The sequence below is a fragment of the Ischnura elegans genome, chromosome 6 (assembly GCF_921293095.1).
Source record: "Ischnura elegans chromosome 6, ioIscEleg1.1, whole genome shotgun sequence".
Taxonomy (NCBI): domain Eukaryota; kingdom Metazoa; phylum Arthropoda; class Insecta; order Odonata; family Coenagrionidae; genus Ischnura; species Ischnura elegans.
Window position 1 is genome coordinate 11,765,895 of NC_060251.1, and position 9,062 is coordinate 11,774,956.

The window sequence follows — 9,062 nt, forward strand, 5'->3', positions numbered from 1 at the left end:
TCAATCTTCCCAACGGCTGACACGTACTTTCTTAATTCTTCCGTTATTCCCTTCTTACAAGCCTTCAAAAAGAATTTTCATTACATCATCGGTTCTCGTCATATGAACGATCAAACAGTTCCGCCTTCTACCCGATTATTCAAAAGATGTTACTTTTTACTGATTTAAGTATACCGGGAATAGCCACAGAGAAAACTTAACGTATAGCCACCCGTAATGCACATATAATGCGAATATTCCTCGAAGTAAAACTCATTCGCTTTGACCGGGATTCGAAGCCGGAACCCCCGAGTTTTGATCGATTGCTTAGGTCAGTGAAGCCACGGGGGCGTCTATTCACCCTCTGGAAATCTGTGGACTTAACCAGACGAGAATGCTGTGGACGGCTTAGCATATGATGCTTCCGCAATTACAGCCAACGAATTTCCACAACGGGATTTGAAGACGCCTTTGCAGCTAAACTAACTGAAGCAGAGGACCAGAATGCATCTGATCTGAACACCAGTGGCGCAGCGAGTGGGGGGGTTTTGGGGGGATAAAAATCCCCCCCTCCAGAGATGAGGAAAACTTCTAGGTTTCAACTATTTGGTTAATTTGATAGATATATTTATAGAATAGAGTAAGGATTAATAAAATATCCCACAGAAAGCCATATAACTCACCATTTTAGAGGACTCATCTTAAAATTTTTCTTGGTGAGGGCAACCATATCTCCTGCTTATCCTGGCGGGTATACCAAACACCCAAGGCCTAGTTACGCCTAAACCCCCCCCCCCCCCTTGCAGCTAGCTACTAGCTGTGCCACTGCTGAACGGATTTTCTAACCATTTTAACCCTGCACGATATGTGATCCAGACCAGTGGGGTATCCAGGAATTATGTTCGGGTAGGGGAGTATAAAAACAGAGGGGTTAATTTTGAAAAACAGAGTACATAATAATTAGAGGATTTACAACTAGTTTTAACACTTTTCTTTTTAAAAAACTTAATTTTTGAAATAAATATTTTGTAAATTCATAAATTTTCAATCTTTTGCTATCTTAGGCAAAGTCAGGGGTGCCGATTTACAAAAATATTGGGGGGACCAAACTAGGGATCTTGCTCGGGGAAATTTGATAAGTATTGAGATTTAAGTTTTTTAAGCAATTCAAAAGAGTAATACGATCAAAATTAGAATCCTGATAACTCGAATGTCAATATCTGGACACTCCGGGGAAAATCGACAAGCCTGACACATTTTTTCTCATACCCATAACGAATTTTAGAGGGGGCTCGGGCCCCCTCAGGCCCCATGGAGTCGGCGCCACTGGGCAAAGTAATTATGTTTTTATATTTTGGGGGTGGGGAGGCGACCCCCCACAAATTCCTCCTTGCTATGCGACTCATCCATACAATTTCCTGACATCAACAATTTTTAATGTATTGGTCCAGCGTGCTGCTGCTGCCCGCAGCCTGAGGAGGAGGAGGAGAAGGTGGAGAAGGAGCAAGTGCACTCCATGGAGGTTAGAACGGAGGGGTCCTTGAGATGCCATCTCGTGCGGTGGGAGACGACCCGGGGGCCTAGGATAAGAATACCATCTATCCCCCTTCACCCTCGCATGCCGCCCATTCGTGAGGAAGGCGTTGACGAATTGGGCCGCTTGTGCGAGGGTGAAGGAGAAGACCCCGACGGTGCCAGATGGCTGAGGGCCATAGGGAGGTCGTACGAGGGAGACCAGCCAGAAATTCCTGGCTGGTTATTCTCTAGGTAATTAGTTGTTTCTATTTCTTTAGAGCCTTACTTAAAACTTTCATTCTGAATATTGGCCTTTGGTCATGATCATTTTATTACACAATACCTTAAGGCAACTTATTCACTCTACTTATCCACGAAAACACATTGCCTTAAAATTTTTCTTGGTGAGGGCCCCCACATCTCCTGCTTATGCTGGCGGGTATACTACACACACATGGTCTAATTGCAACTAAAACCCAAACCGAGACATGATTCCTAGCTGTGCCCCTGCTGAAAACACTTTCTAACAATTTTAACTCTGCACGATTTGTGATCCAGACCAGTGGGGTATCCAGGAAATATGTTCGGGTAGGGGAGCATAAAAACAGAAAGGTTAATTTTGAAAAACAGAGTACTTAATTAGTAGAGGATTTAAAACTAGTTTTAACACTTTTCTTTTTAAAAAACTTAATTTTTGAAATAAATCTTTTGTAAATTCATGAATTTTCAATTTTTTGCTATCTTTAATTTAGGAAAGTAATTGTGTTTTTATGTTTTGGGTGTGCGGAGGCATACCCCCACAAATTCCTCCTCACTATGTGACTCATCCATTCAATTTCCTGGCATCGACAAATTAAATATAAACATTCTCCTCTACTTTGGTCCAGGCTGCTGCATTTGCCAACAGGAGGAGGAGGAGAAGGTGGAGAAGGAGGAAGTAGAGGTTCAAATGGAGGGGTCCTTGGGATCTTATCCCATGAGGTGGGAAAAGATCAGGGGGCCTAGGATAAGAATACCATCTATCCCCCTTCACCCTCGCATGCCGCCCATTCGTGAGGAAGGCGTTGACGAATTGGGCCGCTTGTGCAAGGGTGAAGGTGAAGACCCCGACGGTGCCAGATGGCTGAGGGCCATAGGGAGGTCGTACGAGGGAGACCAGCCAGAAATTCCTGGCTGGTTATTCTCGAGGTAATTAGTTGTTTCTATTTCTTTAGAGCCTTACTAAAAACTTTCATTCTGAATATTGGCCTTTGCTCATGATCATTTTATTACACGATAACTTAAGGCAACTAATTCACTCCACTTATCCACGAAAACACATGGTGTAATGGAATTGCACACTGAAGTAGCAACAGTGATGTGTCAAGTTCTTAGGTAAGGGAATGTATTTTTTATATATTAATCAACCATTTAAATATTCATTGGAGGGCAACGTGAAAGATTATCATTTTATCAATTCTCAGTGAAAATAACTGATAGGAAAGAGGTGGCTTCCTTCCTCCGCCAATACTTGTGTTATGCTGAATATATTCATTACAAGAGAGAGAATCCTTGAAAAATTTAGGAAATTCAACCAATTAACAATTGCATATCCAATGTACATATCAGTTAACCCTTTCACGCCGAATGTCAGCAGCAGCCAAATCTTATATTAAATTGGAGGTGCTCTAATGTTGGCTGTAGCTAACGAGAGCTTTACAATGCAAACGACAATGGCAATGTCCGACCCGAGAAATGGGAATCCATAATTGATGAATCAACAGTCACTAGTTTTCAGGCCTGAGATCAACTTAGCGAGACCTTGGTGCCATTCCTCGGCAATTTGATCCTATCTTCCTAATCATTTATGAAACTCCTCACAGACAGGGACGCCGACTTACAGAAAATATTGGGGAAGCCCAAACCGGGGATCTTGCCCTGGGAAATTTTATAAGTAGCGAGTTTTAAGTTTTTTAAGCATTTTAGAAAAGTCATATGATCAACATTAGAACCCTGATAACTCGAATCTGGATATCTGGACACTGCGGCGAAGATCGACAAGCCTGACAAATTTTTTTTCCTCACACCCATAACGAATTTTTGAGGGGGCTCGGGCCCCTGAGGCCCAATGGAGTCGGCGCCACTGCTCACAGCAGGAATCAACTCCTGAACTGATACAACTATCAACGCTTTTTTAGTACTTCCAATACTTTATGCCTTGAAATGAATTCTTTGTTTTGTTCTGCACCTTTGCAATTTTTAAGTGGAATTTTAATATTATAATTTTAACATTCATGTAACTTAACATTCATTTAACTTTTGCATGAAAGTTTGAGTACCCTATGTGTTCACTTCTGATGAAAAATGCATGTTGAGAGAAATATTTTCCTCCAAATTTGTTATTATCAATTCTGAGAATCAATTAAAAATTCAGTAGAATATTTGTTATTTTTTTAATGTGTACATTAGTCATTATCATAAAAAATCATTTTATAATAATATGTATTACCAATGAAATGAGTTAACCATTAAGTCGTGCTAAGAGTGGGTTGGAGTCGAGTCTAGTGGCAGGAGTATTGGCTGGGAACGCCATTGTATTTGGTTCCAAATCGGAGGGACAAAGGAATTCGTAGGAGAGAAGTCTAAAATATTATCATGCTAATCATTCCACTGAAACATCTTCCATTCCCAGGTACCAGCAAGGAAAGTGTTACAATATTGAAGGGTTTCAATGAAATATACTTAAATTTTGCAGTTTTTTTTAAGATTTTATGAATAGAATACATATATAGCATATTTATTAAAATATATATACATTGTTTTCCATTGCATACAATATTTGGGCATTTTTCCATTGCATGCAACATTCAGATTAAGCAAACATTCTTATTGTGAATTTCTGGCCATATGCTTGATTGAACAATCTAAAGTACTAATTGAATTGAGGGATCAAGCAGAAATACACCATCTCTTGACAGGAGTGAGTCATTACTGCCAGAATGGAACCATGCCAAACATCTTTCCAGAATGTATATCACATATGTTATTGTCCTACTGCATACGTGTCCATCAATCCTACATGATATGAGTGATGATGTCTCTTTGGCTATTACTCTGCATTAGAATCACACTCATGTGTGAACATTGACATTTTCATTTCAGAACCAGAACACCCGGTTCCCCTCCCTAAGGCAGTCTCTGGCACCGAGGGCAGGCCCCCACCCACCAGGACCCCTCCGAACATCAAACGCCAGAACATCCGCCACCTCTAACGCTACCTCCTCCTCACCCAGCAGGTTTGTTGAAATCACTCTCAGAAATTCTATTTTCTATTAGCTTCGATATTATAAATAAAATATAAGGGATTTAAAATGTAAAAGCACTGTCAATTTAAAAATAGGCAATATCCATTTCACCTTTCATTTTGGGTTCAATGTTATAGGTATTAGGGATAGTGATTATTACTGGAGTGTTAGGTACAGGTTAATGGCTTTGTGGAGTGAAAAGTCAACATGGGGTATTTAATGGGAAGCTGGGTTGTTGTGGAAGGTATAGATAAGGTAAGCAGCATGATTCTGATGGTGGAAAACGAGATGCCACCCACCGCCCATGTTGTGGATAATGTCCAGGTCAAATGAAACAAAAAATAGGGGATAATTGTTTCCATAGCTTAGCCATATGGCCTTGTTCTCCATACCCTTTTAGTTTGTCATGAAAAAGAAAGGGGACATCCGTAGTGAAGAATTTATTCATATTACACATGCAATTATGTTGAGAGGCATCATAGTCACGCATATTTTGGAAAAGATAGCCCCAGAAAAGTTTCGAATAGCTTACTCTCAAAAATGGTAATTTTGGAGAAAAAATTGTAGGAAAAAATTAGTATGTAGATAATTACGTGATCTTCAATTTAGGACTGAGCTATTTTTTATAGTTTAACTATGTAACTGTTGTTAATGAAGCAAACTTTTTTTTAACCTTTGACCTTGAATAATTTTTAGCTTGTTGGAAATTCTTGCCAGGGTCAATGTCTATTTTGACCAGGCTATATTGTCAGTATAGCAACCATGGAGAGGAAGAAGTAGATGAGATTTAAAACAGCTCAAGGTAGAAATTTGGGAAATCCTGGGTAGGAAAAATCTAGCAGTGATGGGGAACTACAATGCATAAGTTTTAAGGAAGGGAAGGAAATGAAATCGGGGAAAGATGATCTTGAAAATGGAGCAATAGCAGGGAGGAGTCAGGAGCATTTTGCAGGAGGGACAAATTATACATTTCTGACATAGAAGGATTTTGGACACTATAAAATAGACTAAATTTTTTTACTATGATATCATTACTTTCATATATGTAATGTTCAATTATTGGGCCTCAATCATTCAATTTCATATTCTTTATCCCAACCCACAAAAAAATCCTGGGTCCGCCCCTGATTACAAATGTATTCCACCGTCATAGGGAGGTGATTCAGTCCATGGTATCTCATGAACTATATCCATGAAATATGTAAACATATCAGATAGGTGACATAAAAATAAGCCTGAGTTATAGGTTAATCATGAAAAGGTCACACTGGCTTCCTGAAGTTGATGTTGATTCAACCCAAAACCTAGTGCTTATGACATGAAATGTGAGTTTATAGTAACTGACCTGGTAATTCAAAAAAGTGAGGAAAAGGAATGTGGTAGCTCTGTAGTGAACTAGGAGGAGAGAATTTCAGGAACTTATGAAATATATATGTATTATATCCCAGATATTTGGAGAAAAGTAGACTATAGAGAAGTGTGGTGTGAAATTGAAAGTGGAATTATCAAAGCAATCAAGATGTTAACTGAATATGGTGACAGTTTGGTGATAAAAACCCATGGATAACAGATTATGTAAATAATATCAAAAATAGAGGACCTAAGAATGTGAGAGGACGTTGAGAGAGTGCACATAGAAAAGGCATTTAGGGAAACTAATGAACAATTACAACCAGCAAAATAATATGGCATGGTGGAATGATGGAAAAAAACAGAGTACATAATGTAATGGAAATGTTCAGAAGGAAGGAGAGGTATGTGCATTATATACCAAGGTTTTGTCACTTTTGGCCATCAAAGGAGGGCAACTCAAATCAAATATTAAGGCTAGTGATGGAAGAATGCTAACTGAGCCCCACAATGTTCAAAGTACGTAATTGGAGAGAGTTTTCAAAGGATTTTCCCAACAACAGGAAGAGGATGAAAAAATTGAACAGAGGAGTTAAGTGTTGGGGGGAGGATAACATTGGACATGGATGATAAACATTGATATCGAGAGAGCCCTTCACAGAATGAAGACTGGGAAATAAGCAGGCCTTGACAAGCTTGCACGTCATCCAGTGTAAGCTTCTGAAGAATCAAGCCTCAGTAATATCTGTGATCCATACCTAATGACGAATTTCTTGCTAAAATATTTCCTAATAATTTTAGTTTAAGGTTTGAGTTAAAATGTTTACACTAAAACATCTATTTAGTTTTCACAATTAACACATCTACACATAATATGGAAGACTTTTTCATTGCCCATTTCACATTTTTCACCTAAACATTTTTGGGACAAATTTTATCAATTACAAAGTCCATTAAAAATAATTAACAGCATTTACAGCAATAAGTAGTCATTTGCAAAAAACTAAAAATAATTATGTTTTTTTATAAGCATTATTGAGGAACTCAGAAAATGGAATTCAATTGACTAAAGCATAAAACCCATTGCTCACTTCCTTTTCAGTGGCAGCTCAAATGATTCCGAAGGGCAGACATTTGCGCAGCCTAGAATTTATCCAAGAGGCTTCTTCCCTCCATAAGGTGAATTACATTGTCTACAGTCCAGGGTGACATGATGATCAGCCAAAATAGGTGTTGGCCTATGGTGAAATTTTTATAGCAAATATCCTGTTGCTCACATTGTGCTATTTCACGCATTTAAAAAAGAGAACCAAATTCCTGTCCATTGACCACTGCACTGCACAGTGGTCTACCGAAACATTAGTTGGAATAACGAAGAAAGATGCACTTGGTGTGAATTTATGTGCATATTGGGCAAGAGAGAGGGGAGAATCAACGGGGTATGGCACGAGAGCGGCCTCCATCCAAAATCCATTTTGTCACAGCTCTTGGGCATTACCAGAAGAGAAGCACGTCTAAATGTTCGTACACCTCTCTAGCCACTTGAGAGGCCTCTTCATGGATCATAGGCTCCTTACCTGCGTTCTCGGATCTAAAAATATCGCGAGCAATACGAAAATATGTCATTACTACTCTAAAAGTTGGAAACATCAATTTGTTTTATCCTTTCACTGCTGTTTAATCTTCGAAAACTTTCTCCTCGCATGCAGTGAAAAAGTTAAAATGCATTTCGTGGGGCCATGGAGCAGGTACTTCCAGGGTGGGTGTGGTACACCCTCCGAAGGGTCGCAAATTCAGGACCCTTTCCTTTGACGACCTCACCCTTGCTGGCCCCTCTCTTTTACCACGTTAACCGGAGGCCTCCCTCCCCAAAAGTGACCGCTCTGACTGCATTTTGAAATGTTTACATTTTATAGCACAAGAAATAAGTACGTCTTATCCTTAAACCAGTGTCGATTAACGAAAACCAAATCTTCCCTTCCTATTCTAGGCACTAGGTTAGTTAACCACCTACCCATTACAGCCAGAATTACCAGTTTGTCTACATTTAAGAGGGTGACTCGCAATTGGCTTGTCTCTCATCCTTTATATTCTGTCTATGATTTTTTACACATTGTACTGATGACATTGTATTTTGATGTAACCTATATATTTGACTGTATGTGATTTCTCTAGTATATTTTTGTACAACATATGTATTTGTACTTCTGACGAGGACTCTGTATTTCTGAATACTATTAACCAATAAAATTATTATTATTATTATTATTGCTGAATGGCCATTTTCCAGTGGTCCACAGCCACGTTTTCAGCAATTAACAAAATCATTTTTTTTCGTAGCAGAAACATGGTTCAAAGATGTACTTGATTGGCAGGAGTGAGAGCAAATAATCATATGTTGATAATCAGATTAATTGATAGATTTACAAAATGCACTCAGAGTGGTCACTTTTGGGGAGAGAACCCCCCCACCTGCAGGGTCGAAAAGACGTGCCAGCAAGGGTGAGCTCGTTGAGGAAAGGCTCACGGATTTGGGACCCTACGGAGTGATTTGGCAAAAGTGCTGAGGGCATGGAAGGGGGGAAGATAGAGCACGATCACAGTATCTTGCCATGCAGAGGAATGAGAAAGGGACAGGTTGTCTCACAACGCATTCCTTTTTATGTACCTTCTACCATCTGCCGATTTATATTATCAAAGAAAAGTGCCCTCCTAGCAGCATATGCAGGAATAATTTTGGTGTGTCTCGATTTGGCCATGAGCAAGCATAAGAAATTTGAATTTTGTCTTGCAAGTCCTCAGTCTGTCCCACTGTGCCCTGGTCCGTATAATAATGCACCTGTGTTATTTTCTCAAAAAGATACTGGTGGCACTACTCTCTGTGATATTCATTAACTTTTTTCATGCTCTGAATCTTTGTGAGCATTTATCACT

General features: G+C 39.4%; 1 long non-coding RNA gene across 1 annotated transcript; it reads left to right on the forward strand.

The window, feature by feature from the left end:
- Window positions 1–1,459: 1,459 nt before the first annotated feature.
- LOC124161000 lies at window positions 1,460–7,704 on the forward strand. Its single transcript, XR_006865295.1, has 3 exons — window positions 1,460–1,746; window positions 4,636–4,769; window positions 7,231–7,704. It is a non-coding gene; the product is annotated as an uncharacterized LOC124161000 (long non-coding RNA).
- The last annotated feature ends 1,358 nt before the right edge of the window (window positions 7,705–9,062 follow it).